At 41.9% G+C, this 14,164-nt stretch overlaps 1 protein-coding gene across 4 annotated transcripts in view; it reads right to left on the minus strand.

The window, feature by feature from the left end:
• LOC135505867 (disheveled-associated activator of morphogenesis 1-like) overlaps positions 1 to 14,164 on the minus strand; it is a 122,051-nt gene that overhangs the window by 80,872 nt on the left and 27,015 nt on the right. The window contains exon 1 of one of the 4 annotated variants that reach the window (XM_064925066.1): positions 5,837 to 6,187. The exons of the other annotated variants lie outside the window; for them this stretch is intronic. The gene's annotated coding sequence lies outside the window, so the exon portion shown is untranslated. Of the gene's footprint in view, positions 1 to 5,836; positions 6,188 to 14,164 lie in introns of those variants that run through there. 4 annotated transcript variants of the gene reach the window in all.

Consider the following 14,164-nt stretch of genomic DNA (forward strand, 5'->3'; position numbering starts at 1 on the left):
AAGGTTGCAGTCAGAGTGCAGTATAATTGCAGTATGCTGCAAATACAGCATACAAAGCAACTTTTTTTACTGCAGTAATTTTGCATTGTAACTACAGTTACAGTGCAGTAGAACTGCAGTTCAACTGCAGTACACTGCATTTCTTCTGCAATTACTGCGCCCAAAATGCCACAAACAACTGCAGTTAGTGCACTTTTACTGCAGTTACTGCACTTTTACTGCAGTTTCAAAACTACAATTTGTTTTGTATGGGTAAGGCAGGTAATTTTGTGGGAGGACATTATGAAATTATTCTCCAGTTACAGTCCCTAGAGGGGAAAACTGAGTACAGAGAGATACAGTAATATCAAGATAGCACTGAAATATTATCTAATTTTAGTATAAAGAAGCCTGCTTCCTTGTGATGTTTTCTGTCCTCATATGGAAAGCTGTGACAACCTGATTGCAGGTGAAGAGAGTAGTCTCAATAGATTTCTCAAGAGACTAAGGGTATATCCTATGGGTTATATGCATAGGCCTATCTATGTAAGAAAATGTTGTATACAAAACAAATGCAGTTAATCACACACACAATTGGAGCAGGCCAAACCCCGGTGGGTGTGCAGGGTTCTGTTTTAGCCCAGCAATAACACAGCTAATCCAACTTATTAAAACTTATGAGTGAGTTATTGCTGGGCTGGAATAGAAGTTTGTTCACCAAGTAGATCAGTGAAGCAAGGTTGGCCACTGCTGGTATGGACTTTTTGTTCTCCAATCTGTTTTATTTGATTGTCACCCTCTCTCAGTATTAAGATATGTGAATCCATTTTGCAGCTTATCATATGGCATGCATTGCCAATGCAGCCATAGATCTACAGTATTATGGCAATACTGGGCATCTGTCGTCTGAAGCAGAGAATAGCTAAACTCACACAGTCTAAATGCTGAGCTATAGGTTCTCGATTTAAAATAACACCAGTAGACAATGCATTTGAGGCTAACCATATGCAGCGCGTTTTGTCGTACAAAAATGTTTAGTTCAAATCCAACCCTTGTAATTGAAGTACAGGTAGCATAGCGGTTAAGAGCGTTGGGCCAGTTACCGAAACGCCGTTTGTCGGCTTGTTGATTCGAACTAATTGAGAAAAAAAAAACATCTGTTGATATGCCCTTGAGCATGGCACTTATCCTGAGTGACTTGCAGGAGCAATTAAGGTTTAGAGCGTCTGCGAAATGATTTAAAAAATATATAAAATAAGGAGATAATGCTACAGGAGATTAGCATTACAGATGACATTATGAGGTTCATCTTATTTTAGCAATGCGACTTGCAAAAGTTTGCAGTTGTTCCCCATAGACAACACATGGTTGCTCTATGTATCACTGACCCTGGATAAACTACCGACTGGGCTAACACAGTTCAACTTTTAGTTAAATAATATGCTGTTTTTATTAAAATGTTATAATCATGAGAGAAATTGAACTAGCTAGTTATACCTACAGTTGAAGTCGGAAGTGTACTTACACCTTAGCCAAAAACATTTAAACTCAATTTTTCACAATTCCTGACATTTAATCCTCATAAAAATTCCCTGTCTTAGGTCAATTAGGATCACCACTGTATTTTAAAAATGTGAAATGCCAGAATAATTGTACAGATAATTATTTATTTCAGCTTGTATTTCTTTCATCACATTCCCAGTGGGTCAGAAGTTTACATACACTCAATTAGTATTTGGTAGCATTGCCTTTAAATTGTTTAACTTGGGTCAAATGTTTCAGGTAGCCTTCCAAAAGCTTCCCACAATAAGTTGGGTGAATTTTGGCCCATTCCTCCTGACAGAGCTGGTGTAACTGAGTCAGGGTTGTAGGCCTCCTTGCTCGCACACACTTTTTCAATTCTGCACACACATTTTCTATAAGATTGAGGTCAGGGCTTTGTGATGGCCACTCCAATACCTTGACTTTGTTGTCCTTAAGCCATTTTGCCACAACTTTGGAAGTATGCTAGGGGTCATTGTCCATTCGGAAGACCAATTTGTGACCAAGCTTTAACTTCCTGACCGATGTCTTGAGATGTTGCTTCAATATAGCCACAATTTTCCTACCTCATGATGCCATCTATTTTGTGAAGTGCACCTGTCCCTCCTGCTGCAATGCACCCCCACAACATTATGCTGCCACCCCCCAGGCTTGTGTTCTTGGGCTTGCAAACCTCCCCCTTTTTCCTCCAAACATAACGATGGTCAATATGGCCAAACAGTTCTATTTTTGTTTCATCAGACCAGAGGACATTTCTCCAGAAAGTACGATATTTGTCCCCATGTGCAGTTAGGGTCCTGTGTGGCTCAGTCGGTAGAGCATGGCGCTTGCAACGCCAAGCGTCGTGGGTTCGATTCCCGCTGGGGCCACCCATATGTAAAAAAGTAGTGGCCCCAGCCGACTTGTAAGTCGCTTTGGACAAAAGCGTCTGCTAAATGGGATATATTATTATATTATTATATATTATTACAGTTGCAAACCGTAGTCTGGCATTTTTTAATGGCAGTTTTGGAGCAGTGGCTTCTTCCTTGTTGAGCGGCCTTTCAGGTTATGTCGATATAGGACTTTACTGTGGCTATAGATACTTTTGTACCTGTTTCCTCCACCATCTTCACAAGGTCCTGCGCTGTTGTTCTGGGATTGATTGCTTGCTCCCAAGGATGAACCAGACTCGTGGAGGTCTACAATTTTTTTCTGAGGTCTTGGCGGATTTCTTTTGATTTTCCCATGATGTCAAGCAAAGAGGCACTGAGTTTGAAGGTAGGCCTTGAAATACATCCACAGGTATACCTCCAATTGACTCAAATGATGGCAATTAGCCTATCAGAAGCTTCTAACGCATGACATCATTTTCTGGAATTTTCCAAGCTGTTAAAAGGCAGTCAATTTAGTGTGTGTAAACTTCTGACCAACTCGAATTGTGATACAAGTGAAGTAAGTGAAATAATCTGTCTGTTAACAATAGTTGGAAAAATTACTTGTGTGATGCACAAAGTAGATGTCCTAACTGACTTGCCAAAACTATAGTTTGTTAACAAGAAATGTGTGGAATGGTTGAAAAAGGAGTTTTAAATGACTACAACCTAAGTGTATGTGAACTTCCGACTTCAACTGTAGGTAGCTTACAAGTAGTGATTGGAGGGGGAAACAGATAATCAAAAATAATATCCCAATGTGTAACTATTGTTTTAGCAATATCACACTATATCACATATCACAATATGACCTAGTTGCCACCATAACGCCAGTATTTTTCCTCAATAGCTTGTTATCAATCTTTTTTTCAAATATGGAGCCAATTTGTCTTCAGCACTTATTTCCATGACTGATCTAAACTTGTTCTCATGACTCTTGTACCTCCGCAGCAGACATGTGGCGAGCAATATGTTTGGAACATCCAATCGCAATAAAAATCACAGTATCGAATCGCAATACATATAGAATCTTGAGAACCGCAATACATTTCATATCAGCAATTCCCAGCCCTAGTGTGCACCCATGACTCCAAAAATGACTTGTTCTCCAAAATTCATTCACTTTAAGCAAACATTTAAAACTTCATTACTTTACATGCCTCTAGAGATTCATTACAAGCAAAGTCAGACAGATATTAAAATTCCAATGCAGAGAGACAATAGTCTATCCTTTCCACACTCCCAGAAGACTTAAATAGGGGGTTGCTTGTCGTCACTGTCTTTTTGACATATTTCATAGGGTTTTATTAATATAGTTTTTGGCAAAGGACCACTTTAAGCAAGGCCATAACTATAAGATTCGTGCAAATAGTAGGACATTAGTGTCCTAACATGCTGGGTCAGGTGGGTGTCATCCAGGCAGTATGTTTGTCCTGGTCAAAGGGCCTATGAAGGAAGAGGTCATAAAGGGAAGAGAAAGAAAACTGATGGGGTCAGAGGGAATCCTTGGAGCTTTGAACTGGACCCTTAGAAAAGTTCATAAATTGCTCATTTGAATCCCAAACAACATGTTCTCTGGTTTTCCAATCCACTAACCTGGTCACCGCTCATGCAACCATTGAGCACTATTTCAAAGCAATTCTGTGTACAATACATAGGCAGATCCAGGGGAGAATGACTGCCCCCTCTCATTGAAGCCATAGACGTTCAAGACCTACTGCGGTGCTGCAGTTATTGTTAGCAGAAAACAGGATCCCCATTATTGTGAAGGGAAAAATTGCAATCTTCATTGTCAATGTAAATCATTTGTGTAAATAAATAAAAAATGTACAAAGACAATCAAGGTGCCAATTATTGCTTCTAATACACCAGACGTATGTCCTTGAACAGCTTCTTAAAAATCGCACACAGAAGTTATAAGGATATTTTAGTTAGCCTGCAGTACCCGGTCGGCCTTCAACTAGAGTTACTCAGTGAGAGGGGCCAGCACTGAGATAGCCTGCAACGTCACTTCCTGGAGTAGCTCGAGCTGTGCATGTTATGTTGTTATCCTGCAATGTACAGTTTCAAACTGCAGAATCCTCATGATGCCTCAGTTGCCTTGACAATGCCAGCTGGGTGACTAGTTAAAGCTTTGCGTATTATTTAAGATCTCATATTCCACATATTGCCTTTTCTTTAATCCTCGGTTTGCCGTCATTTGTGGAGAGAAAAGTTATTTTCTTCCAAATTCGGCAGACAAAAATCAAAACACAGCTTTAATGATTCAAAGCAAATTGGATTTGAGAGAGTGCCCACTCCCAAGCAGAGGCCACGCCTACATATTGGCTTAAAAACTAGTAAATGTCTAATTCTCTGTCATATCTCACATTAAAGTATGGATGTTTAGTATTGTACCTTAAATGTTTTGATAGAGTTTTAAAAATACCCCCAAAATGGATAGATGTACTATCTGGATGGATGGACTGATGAGTTCTAGGAACTGCCATGACAACCAGCTTGGGGATCCCGCTCTCTCTCACACACACACACATGCACACACACAGCTTAACATTACAGACTGATGGGGCAGGGAAGGGGAGGTGAGGAGAGGGATGGAAACCAGAGGAAGGGATGCACACACATTGGGACTAGGTTACACAGGAGTCTGCACCACCATTCTCAACTTTTAGGGAAAAGGATTGAAACTATCTACATAGGCATTAAGTTGAACTATTTGTTCCTTGGATTTGCTGCATCTCTTACGGGCATGTTGATAAAGCAAAGCAACATTAATTGAGAGAGACAATATGAAGAGTGGAAAATAGCATGCCTGGGAGAGAGACCGCTTGAAGAGACTTCTCTTTTCAAGGTGACTTTCCATTTCATTGACCTCCTTATCTGCACTGCCCCACCCCCTCGATAAAAATGTATGCCAGCTCATCTCCCTCACACGCACACACACACACACACACACACACTCTGCTCAAAGGCTGCACACTCTGATACAGAAAACTGTTGAGGGAGGTTGGAGCATTTTTGTCCCGTCGCCTCAGCACATCTCTAGACGAAGCTTGTCATTACGGGGCATTCCCCCGCATGCCGAGAGGACAGATCTCTACATTACGAACTGCCCAAGGCACCCTCCCCCCTTCTCAACAAACCGCCACCTCCCAATTAATTATACAAGCAGTCACACCTCCCAGCGAGTGGAATAACACACTGAGTGAGATAGCTAACTGAAGGGTTAACAGTCCATCAAGGCCTAAACCCCTCGCAGAGGTAATAATCACATGCAGGCATCACACCATCCTATCGGCAGAGATAGCAGACCGGCTCGCTGACTGGACAATGCTCAACCCCATTTCTCTCACTTCATTACGGGGGAGAATGGTGGGATATCAAATTCAGCATTTTCTTACCCCCTATTGAAATGAGTGAGAGTTGCTGTATCCCCTTTAAGAGTCCGCGTTGCTGCAGTATCCAGTTTTGCACACGCACATTACTACAGAGCTGCTTCCATCACAGCTTCCCAGCGAAAGACTGTTTCTGGGAGCTATCAGTATCCAGGTAACACACTGATTGGATCTCAGCACATGAATAAAAAGCCTCAAGTGACAAAATTCCCCAAGGGCTGTCCACAATGAAAGGGAGGAAGAATATAGGCCAGCTCTGGTTGAATGTATTCCCAGAGCCCGGTTTGTGGAAGGTTAAAAGCACACAGCAAAAGCAGACGTTCCTGATCTTCCCCCAGCCGGCCGGCAAATGCAGCCTCTCCCTAGTATTCCTGAGAATTTGCGAAAACAAATGGTCCATCCCTGCCTCGCTACGTCATAATCTCTCTCCCTCCCCTCTCTCGCTCTGTTCCACCAGCATGCTGTGGGGGCTGAGGGTAAAGGCACAGATGTTACTGGCTTTAGACCACACCCCTTTTCAACAGCCAGAACCATTATAGGACTCAGGCAGTTTAACCCCCTTATGGTTTGCTAAAGTGTTTAGGGTTTGTTTATAGAAGGGTTGTGAGAAAATGAAGCCTAGGTGTGAGCCTGTGTATGTGTGTATGTCTGAGAGTGTGAGCAAGAGAGAAGAGGAGGAGAGTGTCAGTGAGGGAGTAAAAAAAAAATAGCAATAGATAATGTTACTAAATAATGTTGATGGGTATTTACTTACACTACTGGTCAAAAGTTTTAGAATACCTACTCATTCAAGGGATTTTCTACATTGTAGAATAATAGTGAACACATAAAAACCACGAAATAACATATGGAATAACCAAAAATGTGTCAAACAAATCAACATATATTTTATATTTGAGATTCTTCAAAGAAGCCACCCTTTGCCTTGATGACAGCTTTGCACACTCTTGGCATTCTCTCAACCAGCTTGAGGTAGTCACCTGGAATGCATTTCAATTAACAGGTGTGCCTTTCTGAAAAGTTAAGGAAAGAAATTCCACAAATTAATATTTGAGCCAATCAGTTGTGTTGTGACAAGGAGGGGGGGCAGAAGATAGCCCTATTTGGTAAAATAATGTTGCAAGAACAGCTCAAATTAGCAAAGAGAAATGACAGCCCATCATTAGTTTAGGACATGAAGGTCAGTCAATATGGAACATTTCAAGAACTTTGAAAGTTTCTTCAAGTGATGTTGCAAAAACCATCAAGCGCTATGATGAAACTGGCTCATGAGGACCGCCACAGGAATGGAAGACCCAGAGTTACCTCTGCTGCAGAAGATACATTCATTAGAGTCAGAAATTGCAGCCCAAAGAATTGCTTCACAGAGTTCAAGTAACAGACACATCAACTGTTCAGAGGATGTGAAATCAGGCCTTTATGGTCGAATTGCTGCAAAGAAACCACTACGAAGATGAGACCTGCTTGGGCGAAGAAACACGAGCAATGGACATTAGACCGGTGGAAATTTGTCCTTTGGTCTAGAGTCCAAATTGGAGATTTTTGGTTCCAACCACCGTGTCTTTGTGAGTGCGGTGTGGGTGAACGGAGGATCTCTGCTTGTACTTTTCCCACCGTAAAGCATGGAGGAGGGGGTGTTGTGGTGTGGGGGTGATTTGCTGATGACATTGGCAATGATTTATTTAGAATTCAAGCCACACTTAACCAGCAAGGCTACCACAGTATTCTGCAGCGATATGCCATCCCATCTGGTTTGGGCTTAGTGAGACTATCATTTGTTTTTCAACAGAACAGTGACCCAACACACCTCCAGGCTGTGTAAGAGTTATTTGACCAAGGAGAGTGATGGAGTGCTGCATCAGATGACCTGGCCTCCACAATCCCCCGACCTCAACCAAATTGAGATGGTTTTGGATGAGACAGCAGAGTGTTGGACCGCAGAGTGAAGGAAAAACAGCCAATGAGTGCTCAGCATATGTCGGAACTCCTTCAAGACTGTTGGAAAAGCATTCCAGGTGAAGCTGGTAGAGAGAATGCCAAGAGTGTGCAAAGCTGTCATCAAGGCAAAGGGTGGCTATATATTTAGATTTGTTTAACACATTTTTACATTTTTACACATTTCACATTTTTACTTACATGATTCCACGTGTTATTTCATAGTTTTGATGTCGTCACTATTATTCTACAATGTAAAAAAAATAGTAAAAATAAATAAAAACCCTTGAATGAGTAGGTGTTCTAAAACTTTTGACCGGTAGTGTATATGGGTTCATTACACACACACACACACACACACACACACACACACGCTAGCTGAACCCTTCCTCTACAGAGGTTCCTTCTGTAGACAGGTTGTTGTTTTAATTAACCGTAAACTCAACAATATATACAAAGTATGTGGACACCCCTCCAAATTAATGAATTTGGCTATTTCAGCCACACCCGTTGCTGGTAGGTGTATAAAATCAAGCACACAACCATGTAATCTCTATAGACAAACATTGGCAGTAGAATGGCCTTACTAAAGAGCTCAGTGACATTCAACGTGGCACCGTCATAGGATGCCACCTTTCTAACAAGTCAGTTTTCAAATTTCTCCCCTCCGAGAGCTGCCCCGGTCAACTGTAAGTGCGGTTATTGTGTAGTGGGAACATCAATGAGCAACAACGGCTCAGCCACAAAGTGGTAGGCCACACAAGCTCACAGAAGGTGACCTGCTTCAGGTCATGGTGATTGCGTCTCCCGTGGATCTGTCAGGGTGGTAGACAAATTGGAGAGGGTTGAGTATGTCGGGGAGGGGAGGGAGTACGCTTGGGGCGGAATGTACACAGCCATGGCAATAATCCCTGTGTACTCTCTCGGAAGGTAAATTGGAAGACATTTTGTGAATAAGTATTCCAAGTTGGCGGAGCAGAAACTCGCAAGTTCCTGTACGTTTCCCGTGTCGCACCGTGTTGTAGAGCCCACTTCCTTTCCAATCAAACAACTAAAGCCCGCTGGTTGTATATAATACATCTGAAAGCCAAGTCAAAGAAAAACAGAGTATGTTGCAGGATCTGATGTTCCTCTGGTAGGAGATCCTCGCTCTGAGTTTGTCTAGTTTGATCATTAATGATTGAACATTGGCGGGTAGTATGCTCAGTAATGGAGGACTAAAACCCTGCCACATCTGCCTCTCTGTCTGTGTCTCCGCTTCCCACTCTTCGGTAGGACTCCCAGGAAGCTTGACACCTCACCAAAGAAGCTAGTCCATTGTTCTGCAATCTCAGGGAATTCGGGGGGGGTCAGGTGGACGGTAAGTACCCAGCAATTAGTATTCAAAAGTTCTACCCGGGTGTGTGTAGTAATGAACAAAGTGATTAAGAAAATTTGAAGAAAAACACTAGAAAATAAAAAAATAAGTTTAAACCTGCAATGAGGTGGTGTTTGCTTGGTTATGCCTAGGACATTAACAATGAACTCATCATTTCATCTGGTTGGCAAGAATGTGTATGGAATGTATTGTTGATGAAACGGTGAAGCGGTGTAGACCAAATTGGTCTACATGGACAAGTTCTGGCCTGCTTTAGATCTTATCTGTCGGAAAGATATCAGTTTGTCTCTGAATGGTTTGTCCTCTGACAAATCAACTGTAAATTTCGGTGTTCCTCAAGGTTCCGTTTTAGGACCACTATTGTTTTCACTATATATTTTACCTCTTGGGGATGTTATTCGAAAACAATGTTAACATTCACTGCTATGCGGATGACACACGGCAGTACATTTCAATGAAACATGGTGAAGCCCCAAAATTGCCCTTGCTAGAAGCATGCGTTTCAGACATAAGGAAGTGGGTGGCTGCAAACTTTCTACTTTTAAACTCGGACAAAACAGAGATGCTTGTTCTAGGTCCCAAGAAACAAAGAGATCTTCTGTTGAATCTGACAATTAATCTTAATGGTTGTACAGTCGTCTCAAATAAAACTGAAGGACCTCGGCGTTACTTTGGACCCTGATCTCTCTTTTGAAGAACATATCAAGACCATTTCAAGGACAGCTTTTTTCCATCTACGTAACATTGCAAAAATCAGAAAATCCATGCTTTTGTCACTTCTAGGTTAGACTACTGCAATGCTCTACTTTCCGGCTACCCGGATAAATCACTAAATAAACTTCAGTTAGTGCTAAATACGGCTGCTAGAATCCTGACTAGAACCAAAAAATTTGATCATATTACTCCAGTGCTAGCCTCCCTACACTGGCTTCCTGTCAAAGCAAGGGCTGATTTCAAGGTGTTACTGCTAACCTACAAAGCATTACATGGGCTTGCTCCTACCTATCTGTCTGATTTGGTCCTGCCGTACATACCTACACGTACGCTACGGTCACAAGACGCAGGCCTCCTAATTGTCCCTAGAATTTCTAAGCAGACAGCTGGAGGCAGGGCTTTCTCCTATAGAGCTCAATTTTTATGGAACGGTCTGCCTACCCATGTCAGAGACGCAAACTTGGTCTCAACCTTTAAGTCTTTACTGAAGACTCATCTCTTCAGTGGGTCATATGATTGAGTGTAGTCTGGCCCAGGAGTGGGAAGGTGAACGGAAAGGCTCTGGAGCAACGAACCGCCCTTGCTGTCTCTGCCTGGCCGGTTCCCCTCTTTCCACTGGGATTCTCTGCCTCTAACCCTATTACAGGGGCTGAGTCACTGGCTTACTGGGGCTCTCTCATTCCGTCCCTGGAAGGGGTGCGTCACCTGAGTGGGTTGATTCACTGGTGTGGTCATCCTGTCTGGGTTGGCGCCCCCCCTTGGGTTGTGCCATGGCGGAGATCTTTGCGGGCTATACTCAGCTTTGTCTCAGGATGGTAAGTTGGTGGTTGAAGATATCCCTCTAGTGGTGTGGGGGCTGTGCTTTGGCAAAGTGGGTGGGGTTATATCCTTCCTGTTTGGCCCTGTCCGGGGGTGTCCTCGGATGGGGCCACAGTGTCTCCTGACCCCTCCTGTCTCAGCCTCCAGTATTTATGCTGCAGTAGTTTGTGTGTCGGGGGCTGGGGTCAGTTTGTTATATCTGGAGTACTTCTCCTGTCCAATTCGGTGTCCTGTGTGAATCTAAGTGTGCGTTCTCTAATTCTCTCCTTCTCTCTCTCTCAGAGGACCTGAGCCCTAGGACCATGCCCCAGGACTACCTGACATGATGACACCTTGCTGTCCCCAGTCCACCTGGCCGTGCTGCTGCTCCAGTTTCAACTGTTCTGCCTTATTATTTTTCGACCATGCTGGTCATTTATGAACATCTTGGCCATGTTCTGTTATAATCTCTACCCGGCACAGCCAGAAGAGGATTGGCCACCCCACATAGCCTGGTTCCTCTAGGTTTCTTCCTAGGTTTTGGCCATTCTAGGGAGTTTTTCCTTACCACCGTGCTTCTACACCTGCATTGCTTGCTGTTTGGGGTTTTAGGCTGGGTTTCTGTACAGCACTTTGAGATATCAGCTGATGTACGAAGGGCTATATAAATAAATTTGATTCGATGCATGTGTTGATGTATTGTGGTAAGTTATCTTAAGGTAAGAATTATTGAAGGTAAAAAGTTGCTTTGTTTGTTGAAACTGTCGCTGGGCAGTGACAGCTAACATTAGTTAAAACAGACCAAAAGGGGGTCAGTTAGCTGACAGACCTTGTTTGCCTTTTTCTGCAGATCATTCTATGCATCATTCTGTTTGTATCTAGCTAGCTAGTGTTAGCTAATTTAGCTAGCTACGTAACGTTTAAACATTGATTGCTAGCTAGCTAACTATTTCATAAGATATATACCCCCCTCATAAGATACAGAGTTAGCTTGTTTGATAGGGCCTTGTAACCAAACAAGTCATTGTATTCCCTTTAAATCTATGTTAACGTTGTAGCGAGCTAGATAACATTACTTAAGTTAGCGAACGGTGCCATTTTATGGCCGATACTACTGTTCGCTAGTTAGTAACCTCTTCGCGCCGGGAAGACATTAGATGTACACATTAGATACACCAATATGTAACTTACAGGTCTCCCGGAAAGAAGAAGCTATCCTGTTAGCTGAAGTTACCAATAGTTTTTTTCTGTCAACGAACAAGTATAGGTCCTAAAAGTTATGACGTTTGCTACCGAGCCAGTTATTTATGAATAACAGAATTACTAATATCACTACAAGATGGAGGGAGTGTTAGAACATGTGTAGTAATTGATGAAATTACAGTTAACAAAATGTACACTTAATCCAGTATAACGTAATGTATAGAATGTATTATACAAGAGACAAATTATACAGCAGAGTCATATCTTAAGTGTAAAAATAAAAAGGACTCAATAATTTATGACTTCTGTGAGTGCTACAAAGTCCAAAAGTTGGTCGTCAGAAGTTTTACAATCTAAGTTTACTTTCAATCCGTATATCAGACATGGCATATGAGGGTGCAGTAAGATACCCAATGGGGAGGACCATACTTTTCTTGTCAATTATTTAATGAAAACTTAGTCTTAAACTGGAATCAAACAATCCTCCATCACTTTGACAGTCAACAAATCAAAAGGTAGTATTTTGAATGTTGAAAAGTTGTGGGCTATGGAGAAAACTGTGGCGCCAGACAATGTGAATGGGGAGATTTAAATTTACCGGCCATTTGAGAAATTTACCGGACCCATATGAATAGGGCGCCCACCTACGGTGTTCAGAATTACAGAAATCCCATTTAGAATATTGTAATTCATTTTAACAGAAAATGAAAGTCCTGTAAGAAGCAGCCAATAAAACATCATTATCAAATATTTGCCAAAATGAAAATTGGTGGGAAAACACTAAATAGCGCTCCTTTTCCATATAAACTCATCAAAAAAATAAAACGTCCCTTTTTCAGGACCCTATCTTTCAATGATCACTTGTAAAAATCCAAATAACTTCACAAGATCTTCATTTGTAAAGGGTTTAAACACCGTTTCCCATGCTTGTTCAATGAACCATAAACAATTAATGAACATGCACCTGTGGAACGGTCAATAAGACACGAACAGCTTACAGACGGTAGGCAATTAAGGGCACAGTTATGAACACTTAGGACACTAAAGAAGCCTTTCTACTGACGCTGAAAAACACCAAAAGAAAGATGCCCAGGATCCATGCTCATCTGCGTGAATGTGCCTTAGGTATGCTGCAAGGAGGCATGAGGACTGCAGATGTGGCCAGGGCAATAAATTGCAATGTCCGTACTGTGAGACGCCTAAGACAGAGCTACAGGGAGACAGGATGGACAGCTGATTGTCCTCGCAGTGGCAGACCACGTGTAACAACACCAGCACAGGATCAGTACATCCGAACATCACACCTGCGGGACAAAGAGACAAATTCTTCAAGCTATGAAATTGGTTGTTAATCATTGACAGACAACCATTTTCAGGTCTTGCCACAGATCAGGGATCATCAACTAAATTCAGCCGCGGGACGATTTTTTTCCTTGAGGGGGCGGAACAAAATTACAAATAATTTGTAGACGTCAAATTGACCACAAGAAGCACAAACAGAGACTATTTGACTAAAACATAGTTTGTAGGGCTGACCCCATTTAGTCAATTGTTTTGTCGATAGGATGTTGGTAGATCCACATTTTCTTTGTCGAGCAGTGGTAAATAGATTTATTTGTTAGAGATATCACTCACACACACAAACTCTTCATATGTTTGGAGTCACTTAGAAATGTCCCTGTTTTTAAATCACTCCTGTGTTCCAATGACACGTTGTGTTAGCTAATCCAAGTTTATCATTTTAAAAGGCTAATTGATCATTAGAAAACCCTTTTGCAATTATGTTAGCACAGCTGAAAACTGTTGTCCTGATTAAAGAAGCAATAAAACTGGCCTTTTCTACCTGTGGGCTGCAATGTGTTTTTATTTGTTGGTTTTAATGTTTTGTTTCCCTCAATTTACACACAATGACAAATAATGACAAAGCAAAACCAGGTTTTTATAAATACCTTATTTAAATAAGTATTCACACCCTTTGTAACGTGACTCGAAATTGAGCTCATGTGCATCCTGTTTCCGTTGATCATCCTTCAGATGTTTCTACAACTTGGAGTCCACCTGTAGCAAATTCAATTGATAGGACCTCATTTGGAAAGGCATACCCCTGTCTATATAAAAAAGGTCCCACAGTTGACAGTGCATGTAAGAGCAAAAATCAAGCCATGAGGTCAAAGGAATGGTCTGTAGAGCTCTGAGACAGAATTGTGTCGAGGTACAGATCTGGGGAAGGGTACCAAAACATTTCTGCAGCTTTGAAGGTCCAAGAACACAGTGGCCTCCATCATTCTTAAATGGATGAAGTTTGG

Source organism: Oncorhynchus masou, chromosome 19, assembly GCF_036934945.1.
Source record: "Oncorhynchus masou masou isolate Uvic2021 chromosome 19, UVic_Omas_1.1, whole genome shotgun sequence".
Classification (NCBI taxonomy): domain Eukaryota; kingdom Metazoa; phylum Chordata; class Actinopteri; order Salmoniformes; family Salmonidae; genus Oncorhynchus; species Oncorhynchus masou.